Source organism: Physeter macrocephalus, chromosome 15 (genome assembly GCF_002837175.3).
Source record: "Physeter macrocephalus isolate SW-GA chromosome 15, ASM283717v5, whole genome shotgun sequence".
Taxonomy (NCBI): Eukaryota; Metazoa; Chordata; class Mammalia; order Artiodactyla; family Physeteridae; genus Physeter; species Physeter macrocephalus.
This window is the reverse complement of record NC_041228.1, coordinates 46,094,299-46,113,291: the sequence shown is the minus strand read 5'-3', so window position 1 is coordinate 46,113,291 and position 18,993 is coordinate 46,094,299. Positions and strand designations below refer to the sequence as shown.

The 18,993-nt window shown below is 37.2% G+C and overlaps 1 pseudogene; it reads left to right on the top strand.

Annotated features, from left to right (window-relative positions):
- Window positions 1–10,785: 10,785 nt before the first annotated feature.
- On the top strand, window positions 10,786–11,477 carry LOC112062187 (PRELI domain containing protein 3A-like; annotated as a pseudogene).
- The last annotated feature ends 7,516 nt before the right edge of the window (window positions 11,478–18,993 follow it).

Here is an 18,993-nt window from a genome sequence, read left to right as displayed (position 1 = left end):
TATCTATTTTACATTTGGTAGTGTATATATGTCCATGTCACTCTCACTTCATCCCAGCTTAACCTTCCCCCTCCCATGTCGGAAAGTCCATTCTCTACCTGTGCACCTTTATTCCTGTCCTGCCCCTAGGTCCTTCAGAAGCTTTTTTTTTTTTTTTAGATTCCATAAATATGTGTTAGCATACCATATTTGTTTTTCTCTTTCTGACTATTTCACTCTGTATGACACACTCTAGGTCCATCCACCTCACTGCAAATAACTCAATTTCATATCTTTTTATGGCTGAGTAATATTCAATTATATATATGTGCCACATCTTCTTTATCCATTCATCTGTTGATGGACACTTAGGTTGCTTCCATATCCTGGCTATTGTAAATAGAGCTGCAATGAACATTTTGGTACATGTCTCTTTTGGAATTATGGTTTTCTCAGGGTATATGCCCAGTAGTGGGATTGCTGGGTCATATGGTAGTTATGTTGTTAATTTTTTAAGGAACCTCTATACTGTTCTCTATAGTGGCTTTATCAATTTTCATTCCAACCAACAGTTAAAGAGGGTTTCCTTTTCTCCACACCCTCTCCACGATTTATTGTTTATAGATTTTTTTGATGACGGCCATTCTGACCGGTGTAAGGTGATACCTATTTGTAGTTTTGATTTGCATTTCTCTACTGATTAGTGATGTTGAACATCCTTTCAAGTGCTTGCTGGAAATCTGTGTATCTTCTTTGGAGAAATGTCTACTTAGGTCTTCTGCCCATTTGGGGATTGCATTGGTTTTTTTTTTAGCTGTCCAGTTTTCCCAGCACCACTTATTGAAGAGGCTGTCTTTTCTCCACTGTATATTCTTGCCTCCTGTATCAAAAATAAGGTGACCATATGTGCGTGGGTTTATCTCTGGGCTTTCTATTCTGTTACATTGATCTATATTTCTGTTTTTGTGCCAGTATCATACTGCCTTGATTACTGTAGCTTTGTAGTATAGTCTAAAGTCTGGGAGCCTGATTCCTCCAGCTCCATTTTTCTTTCTCAATATTGCTTTGGTTATTCAGGGTCTTTTGTGTTTTCATACAAACTGTGAACTTTTTTGTTCTAGTTCTGTGAAAAATGCCATTGGTACTTTGTTACGGATTGCACTGAATCTCTAGATTGCTTTGGGTGGTAGAGTCATTTTCACAATGTTGATTCTTCCAATCCAAGAATATGGTGTATCTCTCCATCTGTTGGTATCATCTTTAATTTCTTTCATCAGTGTCTTATAGTTTTCAGAAAACAGGTGTTTTGTCTCCTTATTTAGGTTTATTCCTAGGTATTTTATTCCATTTGTTGCAGTGGTAAATGGGAGTGTTTCCTTAATTTCTATTACATATATTTCATCATTCGTGTATAGGAATGCAAGAGATTTCTGTGCATTAATTTCGTATCCTGCTACTTTACCAAATTCGTTGATTAGTTCCAGTAATTTTCTGCTGCCATCTTTAGGATTCTCTATGTATAGTATCATGTCATCTGCAAACAGTGACAGCTTTACTTCTTCTTTTCCGATTTGGATTCCTCTTATTTCTTTTTCTACTCTGATTGCTGTGGCTAAAACTTCCAAACTATGTTGAATACTAGTGGTGAGAATGGACAACCTACTCTTGTTCCTGATCTTAGAGGAAATGGTTTCAGTTTTTCACCACTGAGAAAGATGTTGACTATGTGTCATATATGGCTTTTATTACGTTGAGTTAAGTTCCCTCTATGTGTACACTCTGCAGGGTTTTTATGATAAATGGCTGTTGAATTTTGTTCAAAGCTTTTTCTACATCTACTGAGTTGATCATATGGTTTTTCTCCTTCAATCTGTTAATATGGTGTATCATATTGATTGATTTGTGTATATTGAAGAATCCTTGCCTTCCTGGGATAAACCCCACTTGATCATGGTGTATGATCCTTTTAATGTGCTGTTGGATTCTGTTTGCTAGTATTTTGTTCAGAATTTTTGCATCTATATCCATCATTGATATTCACCTGTAGTTTTCTTTCTTTGTGAAATCTTTTTCTGGTTTTGCTATCAGGATGATGTTGGCCTCCTAGAATGAGTTTGTGAGTGTTCCTCCCTCTGTCACATTTTGGGAGAGTTTGAGAAGGATAGGTGTTATCTCTTCTCTAAATGTTTGATAGAATCCAGCTATGATGCCATCTGTTTCTTGGCTTTTGTTTGTTGGAAGATTTTTCATCACAGTCTCAATTTCAGTGCTTGTGATTGGTCTGTTTATATTTTCTATTTCTTCCTGTTTCAGTCTCAGAACGTTGTGCTTTTCTAAGAATTTGTCCATTCCTTCCAGATTGTCCATTTTATTAGCTTATAGTTGCTTGTAGTAATTTCTCATGATCGTTTGTGTTTCTGCAGTGTCAGCTGTTACTTCTCCTTTTTCATTTTTAATTTATTGATTTGAGTCTTCTCCCTATTTTTCTTTATGTGTCTGGCTAATGGTTTATCAATTTTGTTTATATTCTCAAAGAACCAGCTCTTAGTTTTATTGATCTTTGCTATTGTTTGTTTCATTTCTTTTTCATTTATTTCTCATCTGATCTTTATGGTTTCTTTCATTCTGCTAACTTTGGGGTTTTTTTTGTTCTTCTTTCTCTAATTGTTTTGGGTATAAAGTTAGGTTGTTTTTTAGAGATGTTTCTTGAGGTAGGATTGTATTGTTATAAACTTCCCTCTTAGAACTGCTTTTGCTGTATCCCGTAGGTTTTCAGTTGTCATGTTTTGATTGTCATTTTTTTTCTAGGTACTTTTTGATATCCTCTTTGATTTTTCAGTAACCCCTTGGTTATTTAGTAATGTATTGTTTAGCCTCCATGTGTTTGTATTTTTTACAGATTTTTTTCCTGTAATTGATATCTAGTCTCATAGTATTGTGTTCAGAAAAGGTACCTGATACAATTCCAATTTTAAATTTACCAAGGCTTGATTTTTTACCCAAGATATGATCTATCCTGGAAAATGTTCCATGAGCACTTGAGAAGAAAGTGTATTCTGTTGTTTTTGGATGGAATGTCATATAAATATCAATTAAGTCCATCTTGTTTAATGTATCATTTAAAGTTTGTGTTTCCTTGTTTTCATGTTGGATGATCTGTCCATTGGTTAAAGTTGGATGTTAAAGTACCCTACTATGACTGTGTTACTGTCAATTTCCCTTTTATGGTTGTTAGCATTTGCCTTTTGTACTGAGGCACTCTTATGTTGGGTGCATAAATATTTACAATTGTTATATCTTCTTCTTGGATTGATCCCTTGATCATTATGTGGTTTCCTTCTTTGTCTCTTGTAATAGTTTTTATTTAAAGTCGATTTTGCCTGATAGGGAAATTGCTACTCCAGCTTTCTTTTCATTTCCATATGCATGGAATACCTTCTTCCATCCCCTCACTTTCAGTCTGAATGTGTCCCTAGGTCTGATGTGGGGCTGTTTTAGACAGCATATATACAGGTCTTCTTTTTTTATCCATTCATCCAGTCTGTGTCTTTTGGTTGGAGCATTTAATCCATTTACATTTAAGGTAGTTATCGATATGTATGTTCCTATTACCATTTTCTAAATGGTTTTGGGTTTGTTATTGTTGGTATTTTCCTTCCTCTTTTGTTTCCTGCCTAGGGAAGTGCCTTTAGCATTTGTTGTGAAGCTGGTTTGGTGGTAGTGAATTCTCTTCGTTTTGCTTGTCTGTAAACGTTTTAATTTCTCCATCAAATCTGAATGAGATCTTTGCTGGGTAGATTAGTCTTGGCTGTAGTTTTTTCCATTTCATCACTTTAAATGTGTCGCCACTTCCTTCTGGCTTGCAGAGTTTCTGCTGAAAGATCAGCTGTTTTCCTTATTGTGGTTCCGTATTGTGTGTATGTTATTTGTTGTTTTTCCCTTGCTGCTTTTAATACATTTTCTTTGTATTTAATTTTTGGTAGTTTGATTAATATATGTCTGGGCTTGTTTCTCCTTGGATTTATCCTGTATGGGACTCTCTGCGCTTCCTGGACTTGATTAAATATTTCATTTCCCATATTAGGGAAGTTTTCAACTATAATCTTTTCAAATATTTTCTCAGTCCCGTTCCTTTTCTCTTCTTCTTCTGGGACCCCTATAACTCAAATGTTGGTGCTTTTAATGTTGTCCCAGAGGTCTCTGATACTGTCCTCAACTCTTTTCATTCTTTTCTCTTTATTCTGCTCTGCAGTAGTTATTTCAACTATTTTATCTTCCAGGTCACTTATCCGTTCTTCTGCTTCAGGTATTCTGCTATTGATTTCTTCTAGAGAATTTTAAATTTCATTTATTGTGTTGTTCATCATTGTTTGTTTGCTCTTTAGTTCTTATAGGTCCCTGTTAAACATTTATTTTATTTTCTCCCTTCTATTTCCAAGATTTGGGATCATCTTTACTATCATTACTCTGAATTCTTTTTCAGGTAGATTGCCTATTTCCTCTCCATTTGTTTGGTCTGGTTGGTTTTACCTTGTTCCTTCATCTGCTGTGTGTTTTTCTGTCTTCTCATTTTGCTTAACTTACTGTGTTTGGTGTCTCCTTTCACAGGCTGCGGGTTCTTAGTTCCTGTTGCTTTTGGTGTCTGCCCCCAGTGGCTAAGGTTTTTTTAGTGCGTTTTTAGCCTTCCTGGTGGAAGGGCCTTGTGCCTGTGTTCTAGTGGATGAGGCTGCATCTTGTCTTTCTGGTGGGCAGGATCATGTCCAGTGGTATATTTTGTGATATCTGTGACCTTATTATGATTTTAGGCAGCCTCTCTGTTAATGGGTGGTGTTGTGTTCCTGTTTTGCTAGTTGTGTGGTGTAGGGTGTCCAGCACTGTATGTTACTGGTTGTTGAATGGAGCTGGTTCTTAGCATTGCGATGGAGATCCTTGGGAGAACTTTCACTGTTTGATATTAAGTGGACCCAGGAGGTCTCTGGTGGACCAATGTCCTGAACTCGGCTCTCCCACCTCAGAGGTACAGGCCTGACACCTGGCCGGAGCACCAAGACCCTGTCAGGCACACAACTCAGAAGAAAACAGAGAACAAAGAAAGAAAGAAGGAAAAAAATAGTAATATAAAGTTACTAAAATAAAAAATCAAAAACATTAAAAATAAAAAATATTTGAAAAGTTATTTTAAAAAAGAAAGAAGAGAGCAACCGAAACAAAAAACAAATCCATTGATGATAGCAAGTGCTAAAAACTATGCAAACATAAACAAACAAAAAAAACATTGACAGGCAGAACCCTAGGACAAGTGGTAAAAGCAGAGCTATACAGAGAAAATCACACAAAGTCCTTCGTCTCAATTTTGGGATGATTCATTGTCTGTTCAGGTATTCCAGAGATGCAGCCTACATTAAGTTGATTGTGGAGATTTAATCTGTTACTCCTGAGGCTGACTGATAGAAATTTTCCTTTCTCTTCTTTGTTCACACAGCTCGTGGGATTCAGCTTTGGATTTGGCCCTACCTCTGCATGTAGGTTGCCTGAGGCATCTGTTCTTCACTCAGACAGGATGGGGTTAAAGTAGCAGTTGATTAGGGGTCTCTGGCTCACTCAGCTGGGGAGAGGGAGGGCGCAGAATGCAGGGCGAGCCTGTGGCAGCAGAGGCTGACATGACATTGCAACTTCCTGAGGCATTCTGTGTTTTCTCCTTGGGAAGTTGTCCCTGGATCTCGAGACCCTGACAGTGGCAGTCTGCACAGACTCCCAGGAGGGCAGGTGTGGATAGTGACCTGTGCTTGCATACAGGATTCTTGGTGGCTGCAGGAGCAGTCTTAGCATTTCCTGCCCGTTTCAGGTGTCCACGCTGATAGCTGCAGATCATGCCCATCTCTGGATCTTGTTTAGGCAGTGCTCTGAATCCCATCTCTTCACACACCCCAAAACAATGGTCTCTTGCCTCTTAAGCAGTTCCAGACTTTTTCCTGGACTCCATCCCAGCTAGCTGTGGTGCAGTAGCCCCCTTCAGGCTGTGTTCATGCAGCCAATTCCAGTCCTCTCCCTGGGATCTGAGCTCCGAAGCCCGAGCCTCAGCTCCGATCCCCCACCCTCCCAGCAGGTAAGCAGACAAGCCTCTCAGGCTGGTGCATGCTGGTCGGCACTGATCTTCTGTGTGGGAATCTCTCCACTTTGCCCTCTGTACCCCTGTTGCTACACTGTTCTCCTTGGCTCTGAAGCTTTCCCGCCACCACCCACTGCCTCCGCCAGTGAAGAGGCTTCCTAGTGTGTGGAAACTTTTCCTCCTTCACAGCTCCCTCTCCAGGAGGCAGGTCCCATCCCTATTCTTTTGTCTCTGTTTTTTTCTTTTGCCCTACCCAAGTGTAGTGGGAGTTTCTTGCTTTTTGGGAAGTATGAAGTCTTCTGCCAGCATTCAATAGGTGTTCTTTAGGAGTTGTTCCACATATAGATGTATTTCTAATGTATTTGTGGAGAGGAAGGTGATCTCCACCTCTTACTCCTCTGCCATCTTGAAGGTCTCTGCATTTATCTTTTATGATGCATTATATCTTGTTCACTTTTTTTATTGCCTTGTAAATAAATTCAGAATTTTCCTAATGTATATTTTAAATGTCTGTCAACATAATTCTTATATCTATTGTGAATATTAACCTTGCTTGTTACTTTGGCTCTGTATGGCTACTAGAATTCTATATTCCACTTAATAAACTCTGCCCTCTGTTGAGAACAATAACAATGCAACCAACTAATTCCCTTTATAAGACTGATTCTGGATTTTATATTCTGGTCTTGTGGAAACTAAAATTAGACCACAAATTGTTTTAATAAAGAACACAAAATTCTGCTAGGCAATAACAACTTCGTGTAATTTTCTGAGATTTAGGGATCACATTGCTGAGTTGACATAGAAGTTCAAATCTTTTCCTGGAAAATTGGATCCATTTATAACAACACTTGGGGAGTAATTTGGCTAAATCACTGAGTTGCAGTTGTCACATTTTTGTATGGATAGCAACCACTCAGTCTACTAATTAAAACCCAAATTCCCAGGTTCCACTTTCTGATATTTTGATTTCAGCAGGTCTGAGGTAGGAACCAGGGCTCAGCCTTTTGAAGTATAACATAGGTGGTCCAAAGATTGTACCTTGAGAAATTCTGGAGTATAGAGTAAGTTCACTTCAGGAAAATCTTTTAAGGGAAGAATATGATGTTTTGTTAGAGTGGCTAAACCACAGAGAATTCCCACTTCACCTAACACTCCTCTGTTTATGTCGGTGCAGAGCTGCCAGGTAGTGAGTAGGTATAAGTAATCCCATTTAAACCTGGAGATGAGGAAGTAAATAATCAGCAATACTGTGGTTCCATTATAGTTATTCCAATTGTGCTGTTGTTTATGTTTTGGAAACTCCACAAGCTCCTCTGATATCTTAAATAACTTTCAGAAGACACACTTGTTTGTCCTTGAGTTTTTGTAAGCCTTTTTTAAAAATATGAGTATCAAGCTCTGCAAATCCAACTGATCAGAATTTACCTTGACAATCATGTTTCCTATTTTAATTATGTGAAATGTGAAAGAAACTTTGTTTCTTTTCATTATGTTTTTCCCTCAATATAACATCACATATTAGAATTTTCCTTCCAAAGACACTGAAGAAAATATAATCATGTTGTTTGAATTTGAAGCAGTTTTCTGAATTATAAAAGATTTGTCCTTGTAATACACACACAAGTATAGACTCATTCATGGAAAAGTTTCTATTAAAGGAAATTGTGTCAAGAGAATATAATTGTCCTATAGGTTTCAACGATATCTGGGTGAGAGGGAAGGGTTACCATCTCTTGTGTTGATCTTCAACTGTGAGTGGCTCTACACACTAGTCATTAGACAGGTGGTGAAGTAGAGCTGGAAGAACACCAGATGGTATTAAGAAGTGCAGATTTGGGCTTCCCTGGTGGCGCAGTGGTTGAGAGTCCGCCTGCCAATGCAGGGAATACGGGTTTGTGCCCCGGTCCGGGAGGATCCTGCATGCCGCGGAGCGGCTGGGCCCGTGAGCCATGGCCGCTGAGCCTGCGCGTCCGGAGCCTGTGCTCCGCAACGGGAGAGGCCACAGCGGTGGGAGGCCCGCGTACCGCAAAAAAAAAGAAGTGCAGACTTGAGATCTGGCTCCAATAACTGCCAACCATGACACCTTAGTAAATAAAGTTTACCACTTTCTCCTCCCTTACTTATAGATATTATCCCATCTTTACTCATTGTTTTAGTCATTCAATACATTTTATTTTCTACCTACAGTGTTCCACGTTCAGTGTTTTATACTAGGGATGTACTGATAGTACTTTAGAAGGGTGATGATTGCAGTGAAGATGGAGATAAGCAGATGAACTCACTGTGCTGTTCTAAAGTTTCAAGTGAGATAATGCAAGCAAGCATTATTTAGAGATATAGAGTGCTACACAAATGGAAATTATTCGTATTTTGTTTCTTATTCCCTAGCTCTGTGTGTCCCTATAATTCCAGTATCCTGAACAGCCCTGTAAATATAGATCTCCACTGAACACTGTATATAATATTTAAAGCTTAGAAATAACCAAAGTATGTATCAAGGGGGGACTGATTAAATAAATTATGGTACTTCTATACATAGGAATATATAATAATAAATAATGACAATAAATAACCTTTTTGAGCACTTACTGGGTGCCAAAGATGGTTCTAAATTCTTTGTTTATACATTAAATTACTTAATTATTGTAACAACACTATGAAGAAACTGAAGAACATAGAAGTTAATTTGCCAAAGGTTTCAGAGATAATAAGTGATAGAATTGGGATTTGAACACAGGTGGTTTGGGTTTTACTCTCCACACTTAACACTAGTCTTTACAACAGTCAGAATAAACAAAGCAGCTCTACATGTAGTAGAAAGGAAAGTTTTCTAAGATATATTATGAAGTGCAGAATGCATACTATTTTCTGGAAGAAAGAAAGGGAAATTCAAATAAAAAACAAACATGCATGTGTATAGAATATCTCTGGAAGGATATACAAGAAAATTGTAAATGTGGTTGTTTTCTCAAAGGGCTTCTGGGTAGCTGGAGAGCAAGGATTGAAGACTCAGTCTTTAAACCTCTCTGGTGTCTTTTGATTTTTGTGCTGTGTGCATACATTACCAATTTAAAAAGTAAATAGATTTAAAAATTGTAAAGTTCTCATAATGAATCCTCCTAAAGCACATAACAACCTTGTAATGTACATCTTATCACCGAGTTGATATAGTCTGCAATCATAGGTTCATATTTGTGGTACCTAGAAGACTTCACTGCAAGATAACGACATCAGATGATTTCTGTGACTTATATCAGCATGCAGTTAGAGAGCAACCAACGTTAAAAGGAACTAGTCTCAGCCAGCCTGCTCACTGACAGATTTTCCCCCAGCAGCCCAACCCAGGCTACCCAGAAGTCCTCTCTCTGTGTCTCTTGGTCCAGGCCAGCACATTAAGGCTTAGGAAGCCTGAAAGAGCAGAGGGGAAGAGATTATCCAGTGATAGGCACATAGAGGTTGCCTAATACATTTTTTTGAATGAATAAGCCAAAAAGAGGAAAAAGGGAATAAAGAAAATGTAGCTCTATAAAGTTATTTGCCCCATGTCTATACAGTGTGAGATTGATTTTTCACCTGCATCTAATAAAATGGCTTAAAAGAAGTTCCCAGAATGATTTGAGCAAGAGCCATTAGCTTAAAAGTCATCAGTGATACAAATAATTCTGCTTAACTTATCTTTTCCCCCGGGAGTGGGTAGGTGGATTGAGTAGGGGAATAAGATTTTAACTTTATCATCATAACTTGTACCATTTATCCAGTCCATAAAAATGTTTGAAAATAATAAAAGCAAAATATGATGTTCCACTTAGGATTATAATTTTAAATAGGGACTTATAGCACCTGAAATTGAGAAAGTAAAAATTTTAAGTTGTGGTTTCAAGATCAGTTTGTCTACCAGGCAAGACATGTAGATATCCAGATTGGATTCATGCATTTAAAGGTGTTAGAGCCCAAATTAAGTCCCTGGTTCTGATGAGATGACAGTTTAAGAAATCAGAGACGTTCTACTTTTAAACCAAGAATATATCATAAATTGTATTATTCCCAAATCTTCTGTGTCCTCCCTGTGCATTGTCGTGGAACTTGAAGTAGACCTTCTATGTGGGAAGAATATCCTTCCACATTCCAAGTATTTCATGCTTGAGCATGTGACTAGTTTTGTTCAGTGGAATGTGAATGAGAGAAACATATGTGATGTCTCAGTAGAAGTTAAGAGCTATCACATAGCTCTGCCATCTCTCTCTTTTCCCTCTGTCCCTAGGATGGCATGTACCAGAAAAACACTGCTCCTTCAGCCTAGATTCTGGAATAAAGAAGACATTTGGAGCAGACTCTGAGACAATCCCTAGCTGTTTTGTAACATAAGCAAGAAGTTAATCTTTGTTTTAGTAAGTGCTAAGATTTAGGAGTTCTTTCTTACTGCAGAATAACTTAATGAAAACTGACTAATACAGAGTGATGACTTGAATAGCTGTGCTTGCTATAGGAAAATTTTAAATGGGGAAAAAGAAGGCAGTAAAACATAAATATCTATACCAGCGTCTTTATACCCTCAGGCTGGGTGGATGATGAGCCTTGCAGTGGGGTTGGCTCCTGGTGTGGCATGCCCAGGTCAGTGATAAATGGAGGGGTTACCTGGGCATCTGAGCTCCAGGCTGGACTACTCTCTGCCTTTGGCCTCTGGACTTGCACAGATGAACATTTGGAGCTCAGGGAATGTATTTAGCCATCTATGGGACTCAGTCACCAAAGCTGCTATGAGAAAATATTTGAATCCATGAACCCTGTGTAGCAGAAGTAAATGTTTTAAAGGAGATTTTTGATGGTCTTGGTGAGTTTAACAGGCACTTGGCCATCTTCTCAGTATCAGTTGGGGATTGTCCACTCTTGTGAAAGTGGTGAGACTTCAGATTGGAGGAAATAGTAGGTCTTTGACATACATCAAAGAACACATGTAAAGGGCCAGGTAATGAATATTTTATGCTGTCACAACTACTCAACTCTACCATTATCCTGTGAAAGCAGAAATTCACAATAGGTAGTGAATAATTGTGGCTGTGTTCTAATGTAACTTTATTTACAAAGACAGGTGACTGGCCAGATTTGGCCTATAGGCTATACTTTGCTGACCCTTGATCTAGTAGAAAAGAAAATGGAACTTTGTTCCACTAATATCACACTCAGAAATTTGGTGTCAGTTAAAGAGAGGTTCTTGTACACACCTCATCCATAGAAACTTGAAATGTTCTCGCTCAGTCAAGAAACCATCAAAACCATGAAGTGAATAATTCCCATGAAGGGAATTACCCTGGGGAAATATTTTGAAAGTTTAATGACAAATTCTATGTCATCAAACACAATGAAAGGTACAGATGCCTTGGCATGAGTGGCATCTGCAGCCTTACCACAGTTTGAGGACCTAGAAGCACTATTCTATGAGAGTGCATGAAACATACAGCGGCAATCAGGCAAATACAGGTTATGAGAGAATAAAAAAATACAGAAATTGAGAAGCAAGTGTTAACAGGAATTCATTATTCCACCTTGTATCACTGTGAAGTGTGCATACTCATTTTACATTTGGTTTGTCAGAAAGAACATTGGCTCTTAGCACATCTCAGGAGAGTAGTTATTAGTTGATTTAGGAAAGAAACACTAGAATAGGGATTTATTTGCTGTATCTTGGCCTTTTTTGTTACTTTTCTTGAGATAAGAAATATTTCATGTCCCAAGAAAGAGGGTTTTTTTGTTTGTTTGCTAAACAAAAAATGAATTTAAGTATTCGATATAGTTTCTTCAAAGTCCAAAACATTGAAATATAAGCTTCCTTGGGAGTTTTGATCATCGTTTGTTGCATTCATGGACAGAACATACCCCTTGGTTTCTTCAGAAAGAATGTTATTCTCAGAGCCATACTATTACCTTTTAGAGATCTGAGGATAACCTGAAGAGTTTTTAACTTTTGAAATTTGCAGCTTTATGGGCTTCAGAGATTCTATGAGTTCTATTACTTATCCCCAATGGGAGATGACCCCTCAATGGATCTTTTGCCCTGAGTCACAAAAGCCAGTCAAATGAAACCAGTTTCAATATAGCAGAACAGAAACTTTATTCATTGACTAAGGAATGGAGAAGGGAGAGCTTGTGCTCTAAAAACATCTTCTCCCTGAAGGGAGGCGAGTAATGGAATTTTAAGGGTTAGGAAGTAGACATGTCATCAGGGCTCTAGGAAAGGGGTAGAGATTTCCAGGGGTATCTGGGGGCAGATGGGGCATGTGCAGTCGTCTTCCATGCTTCTTTGCACAGTGCACGAATTGTCTAGCAGAGTAGAAGTCCCTCCCATCATCACCACTTTGTGTGGAGATCTTAACATGATAATGTAGCAAAGGTAACTTTTGGACACCTCCAGGTCTCATCTGTGCAGGTGTGTTCCTGTGGTCAAGTCAGAGCCAGTTCGGGGCAGTTGACTACTGCATATCTCTTAAAGCACAGCAGCAAAACATCTCTGTCAGATACCAGGTGCTTTTGAAACAAACACAGAGGTAAATCAAGACCAGGATTCTTTAGCTTTCAGGGGCTTGTATGGGTGACAGTTCTGGAGTATGTTTCCTTAATATGAACTTTGCCAAAATGCAGGTGATAGTGGTGTAGATGGTCACCAGATCATGCTGTGAGAAACACAGGAACACAAAAATAAACACTTTTTGACTGTATCCAGGGCACGAGTAGGTCCTCCTTCCTGTGTTGCTGCTATAGCTCTGGGACAAAATCCTACATGCCAATACTGAAGTTGAGGTTCTACAAATGCTACGACCACATACAACATGTTTATTTACTAGATTTTATCTCCCACTGATCAGAGGCCTTACATTTAATTTAGGAGAGGTTTAGTAGGTGATTTTAATTATATGTATATAGCAAGTAACACAAGATATATCTATGTCATTTTATTTTCTGAATATAAAATAAGATCTATATTTCCCAGTTTATGTTGTAACCAAACCAAACATTTTTGTTGTTTCAGAGGAAATGCAGGAGGAAAAAAGTTATTTCCTAATGTCATATTTTTGTCTGAGGTGTTATTTTATGTAAAAAAATAATTTTGACAGAAGCATAGAAATAAAACCTGAATTCTGCAATGTTTCTTATATTCTTAATTTCCAGTGTTACATCTTTGTTAGTGTAGCCTTTGAATAGAGCAAAAATAAAGACTTTGTAGAGTGGGATATCATACCATAAATTTGAATATATTAAGAAAAGATGTGACCTGGGGTCGTATATAATTTAAATACAACTATATTCAAATTAACAATGGGTTCCATATAAATAACAGATATATTTTGGTACAATATACTGATATTGAATTTATAGTTAATTCGTGCTGCTTTGGGTTATTTCATTAAAGTTATATCTCTTGTTCAGGAATGTAAAATCCTACTGTAACAGTGTTCCAAGGAGAAAATCAGTTACATGTGGAAGCATAGCGAAATGATCAGAAGACTTGGAATCAGATAGATACAGGTCTGCTTGTTGGTTTTGCCATTCACTGTCTATGTGACATTTCTCAGGTTAATTAACCTCTCTGACATTCATTCTCCTCTTGTATAAAGCAGGAAGAAAAATATCCACCTGTAAAGTTGTTATAAGAATTAAATAAGGCAATGTTTATAAAATATTGAGTTCAAGTGCACACTGAGAAAATGGCGATTCCAATTACTTTATACAGTTTAACTAATAGCATTTATGAACTCTGAACAGAAATATGTTTATTTTCCTATAAGAATTTAAGTATTGTATATTCTTTTTTATATCACTTCCTTCTACACCATGCATTTATTTCTGATATATTTCTTTTTAATACCAAAAATGTATGGATAGAGAGAAAAGTCGTATTTATTAAATAAAATTTCATCTCTAATTCAGGTCTTAACAATGTAATGCTAATGAGCATTGCTTTTGTGTCACTGAATATTTAATCCAAATTATTTTGCGTTTTTTACATTATCTTTAAAGGTTATTTTAAAATATTCCTTTACTTTATGAATCCTAGAAACAAAAAGCATAACTCATCTTGAATCCTACAGCATATCCCCATCCGAGCTAACTATTGTTTTATTTTTTAAATTTTGATTTAAATACTGTGTGTTCATTGTAGAAGGAATAGAAAATGTGGATTCAAAAGAGAAAAAAATACACACTGTCCATAAATCTATGAATCAGAGATAATCACTTATTACAATACATATATAAAAAATATAATATTGTAACCATTTTGTCACTGTAAACTAAATGATGACCATATCTCTCAGTCAAATATACTTCTATAATATAATTATTTCACTGCATCATATTTAGTTGATTGCATATATTATAATTTAGGTAACAAATTCTTATTTTTGATTATTTAATTACTTTTATTATGAAAATGCTGACACTAGTATCTATCTTTTTTTTTTTTTTGGCTGTACCATGTGACATGTGGGATCTTAATTCCCTGATCAAGGATGGAACCCACACCCCCCTGATTTGGAAGTGCAGAGTCCTAACCATTGGACCACCAGGAAAGTCCCCATTAGTGTCTATCTTTTTAAAACTATTTCCTTTTTTGAATCCCTATGTGTAGAACTATTGCCTACATTCAGACAGATTTAAAATTCAACGTAAATTTTCATACAGAGTCTCATAGCTAATTTCTCCACTAGAGGCCACTTTCTTTGTTTCTAAAATATCATCTATGTAGATGTTAATTTACTGTAACTCGCATTGCAGACATGAAGTTCATGAACTCTTTTTTAAACTGTTAGTGTTTCATAACATCCACCCTCCAATTAATACTTTCAAGGTTCTTTATTAAAACAATAGTAGTTTTCTCCAAATCAAGTTTTGTCCCTCCTTTGAATTTTTACCCTCTTTTATTTTCAGTAGTTATTCCAGTTATTTCAATATGTTTTTAACTTACTACACTCTATTTTAAATTGATATTACAGTATTTCTCTGCAATGTAAGAACCTTCTAAATAATACTTTGATATATACTCTTCCTGTACTTTGTGCTATTATTGTCATATATTGTTATTATTTGTACTTTAGTCTGTGTCTGAAATTTTACTATCTGGATAGTCTGTGAATCTGTTATATTGTCTCTTGTTTTGTTTTGTTTTTTTTTTTTGGTTTCAAACACATGCTTTTGTCTCTGTGTGCCCGGTCTTTTAAATTCAGTGCCATTTGTTGTTTTTGAAAAATTATAGAGATAATTTGATGCCTAAGGTAGTTATTTTCATCCCAAATAAGATTTATATTTGTTTCTGGCAAATAGCAATACCAGATCCCCTTAATCCCAACAAGGATTGAAATGATTCAGATTGAGCTTCAGTCCTTGTAAGGGCTGGGCTATTTTAGTTTACCCTAACTCTATAGGTGCAGCCCTTGGGGATCCCAGTCTTAAATCTGGGGATTTGCCAAGACCTCCCTCTCCTTGCCAGACTCTACATTTCAGTTTTTATCTTCTCGAATTCACAAGACTATTTTAAGTCCAGTTTAGCTTCTTAGTCTCTGGAGGAAAGTGGTCCAAATGCCAGGCTTATATTTCTAGATTTTTTTCTTCTCTTTGCTTTTGGTCCAAGGATCCATCTCTGCCTCTGTAGCTCTTCAATGCTTTTAAATTTTAAAAAAGAATATTTTGTCCAACCTTTGTTTAGGGTTATAAATATAATTATTTTGATACCTTCCTATGCTTTCAATAATACTAGTTCTGAAAAACTTTAAATTGTGAAATATAATACATTTAGAAAAGCAAATAAATAAAGGGACAACTTAACTAATTATTATAAAGTGAATATTCAATGAAACTAATACTGAGGTTATGACTTTTAATTTTGAGCAAAACTATTTGACTCTAGAAAGTTTACTGGTATTCACAACAATGATTGTTATAACCCAGTAGAATATAGCAATCTTAATTAGAATGATAAGCACATAGAAACTAAAGGTTACAAATGATACTTACATAGAAATGATAAATTTACCTCAAGAAATGTATTAGTTCTAAAATAAAGTGTAAATTTTTCTTAGCTGGGGAAAAATAAGGATATTCTGAAGCTAGTTCACTAATTAAGGTTTAAAGAAAATGCACATCATGGATAATTCAAAAAAGTAGGAAATTCATTACAGTTGACACTTGAACAACATGAGTTTGAACTGCACAGGTCCACCTGCACATGGATTTCTTTAATAAATACTAGAATACTACACGATCCATGATTAGTTGAATCAGTGGGTGTGGAACCTGGATGTAGAAGGCTGACTGTAAAGTTATAAACAGATTTTCTACTGCACAGGAGTCAGTGTCCTTAACCCTTGCATTGTTCAAGAGTCAACTATATTATTGTTCATAACACTCTTTCTACCAGAATTAGCATAAGGATATTTGAATATACAAAAATGGAGCATTCTGATTTGAGAGAATAACTCAATATCATTTATTAATTTCACACCTTTTAAAAGTAACTATCTTACAATGGCCAGTGGCCAAAGCGGAGGATATAGTACATCTGTGTAAATTTTGTAAAGATGGCCTTGTCCTCTCTCAACTGACACTTTCAGGGTCAGGGTCAAGCATGGGATGACTGGAGAGAAAGTGAGATTTTATCTACTGAGGTGAGACAACCCAATGTCCTGACCTTTGTGGGAGAACAACACCCCTGACACCTCTGGAGGACATTCAACCTCAGGCATTGTGGGAAGAGGGTGAGAGCAATAAATGCTCTCTTTCACTTCAATATCCAACTCTACACCCATGCAGAACAATCATACCATGTGTCTGGGTCATCAAGCAACATTTGCTACTGGTGACATGGCCTCCCTTTGGGTTTGTCATCCCAACTAAGTGCTTGGAAGTGAAAAACTCATGTGACTCTGGCTGGTCCTGATAATGTGCACTGCTTGATGCCATCACTGGAAGTTCCCCATTGCTGCAGCTATGACAGTAGGCATGAAAACTTTGTATGTTTTGTGAAATACCTTTTAATCTCACATTGAAAATGTAGCTTTAAAGTGGGTGTAAGATTGCTATAAGAAAGACATACATATAGATTCTAATATGATTTAAAATAAAGTCATTATATGACAACTTAAATCAAAAGGAAGGTGAAGGATCTAAAGCTGGAGAATTTATTGCCAATAAAAAATGGTTTGATAATTATAAAAAGAGGTTTGGTTTAAAAAAATGTCAAGATAACAGGAGAAGCAACTTCTGCTGACCAAGAGGCAGTACACAACTTCCCAGAAGCCATTAAGAAAAACCTTGAAGGGAGATCAAGATGGCAGAATAAAAGGAACAAATACAACAAAAATACATCTACATGTGGAACAATTCTCACAGAAAACCTACTGAATGCTGGCAGAAGATCTCATACAAACAGAGCTACAAGAAAGATCCTACATAACAGGGTAGGAGAAAAGAAAAAAAAATGAATTGGGATGGGACCTGCACCCCTGGGAAGGAGCTGTGGAAGAGGAAATATTCACTCACCTGCTGTTGCATGTTGGGGCTAGGTGCTGAAACTTGGACTTCAGCTGTCAGACCCAGGGAAAGGAATGCATGGAGACAGTCCAAAGTGAATGGAGTGTGGTCTGGGCCTCAAAAAGGGTTGCACACAGGACAGACACTGGGTCCTAACAAAAGCCCCATTGTTAACTTGTGCATGAAGGGAAGGATGGGGCCCTGCCATAGCAGCCTCATTCTTGGCTTACTCACAGCAGGCTTAGCTCCACCTCTACAAGCTGCAGGAGTACACAAGCCCCAACTGGTTGCCCACACACAGAGGTGGAGATGAAATCTAGATGATCCCTGGTGGTTGTGCAACTTCAGTGGATTTATGCCACCAGTGGTTTTGTAAACTTGATGCATGCAGGACATTGCTGTACCACAAAGTGAATCAGTTATATATATACGTACATACACATATCTCCTCTCTCTTGTGTCTCCCTCCCACCCTCCCTATCCCACCCCTCTAGGTCATCACAAAGCATGGAGCTGAGCCCCCTGTGCTATGCAGCAGCTTCCCACTAGCCATCCATTTTACATTTGGTAGTGTATATGTGTCAATGCTACTCTCTCACTTTGTCCCAGCTTCCCTTTCCCCGCTGTGTCCTCAAGTCCATTCTCTACATCTGCATTTTTATTTCTGCCCTGCCACTAGGTTCACCAATACCATTTTTTTTTTTTAGATTCCACACATGTGCGTTAGCATAAGGTATTTGGTTTTCTCTTTCTGACGCACTTCACTCTGTATGACAGACCCTAGGTCCATCCACCTCATTAAAAATAACTCAATTTCATTCTTTTTTATGGCTGAGTAATATCCCATTGTATATATGTGCCACATATTTATCCATTCATTTATCAATGGGCATTTAGGTTGCTCCATGTCCTTGCTATTGTAAATAGAGTTGCAATGAACATTTTTGTACTTGACTCTTTTTGAATTATGGTTTTCTCAGAGTACATGCCCAGTAGTGGGATGGCTGGGTCATATGGTAGTTCTATTATTAGTTTTTTAAGGAAACTTCATACTGTTCTCCGTAGTGGCTGTATCAATTTACATTCCCACCAACAGTGTAAGAGGTTCCCTTTTCTCCACACTCTCTCCAGCATTTATTTTTTCTAGGTTTTGTGATGATGGCCATTCTGACGGGTTTGAGGTGATACATCATTGTGGTTTTAATCTTCATTTCTTTAATGATTAGTGATGTTGAGCATATTTTCATGTGCTTTTTGTCCACCTGTATGTCTTCTTTGGAGCGATGTCTATTTAGATCTTCTGCTCATTGTTTGATTGGATTATTTGTTTCTTTGATATAGAGCTGCATGAGCTGTTTGTATATTTTGGAGATTAATCCCTT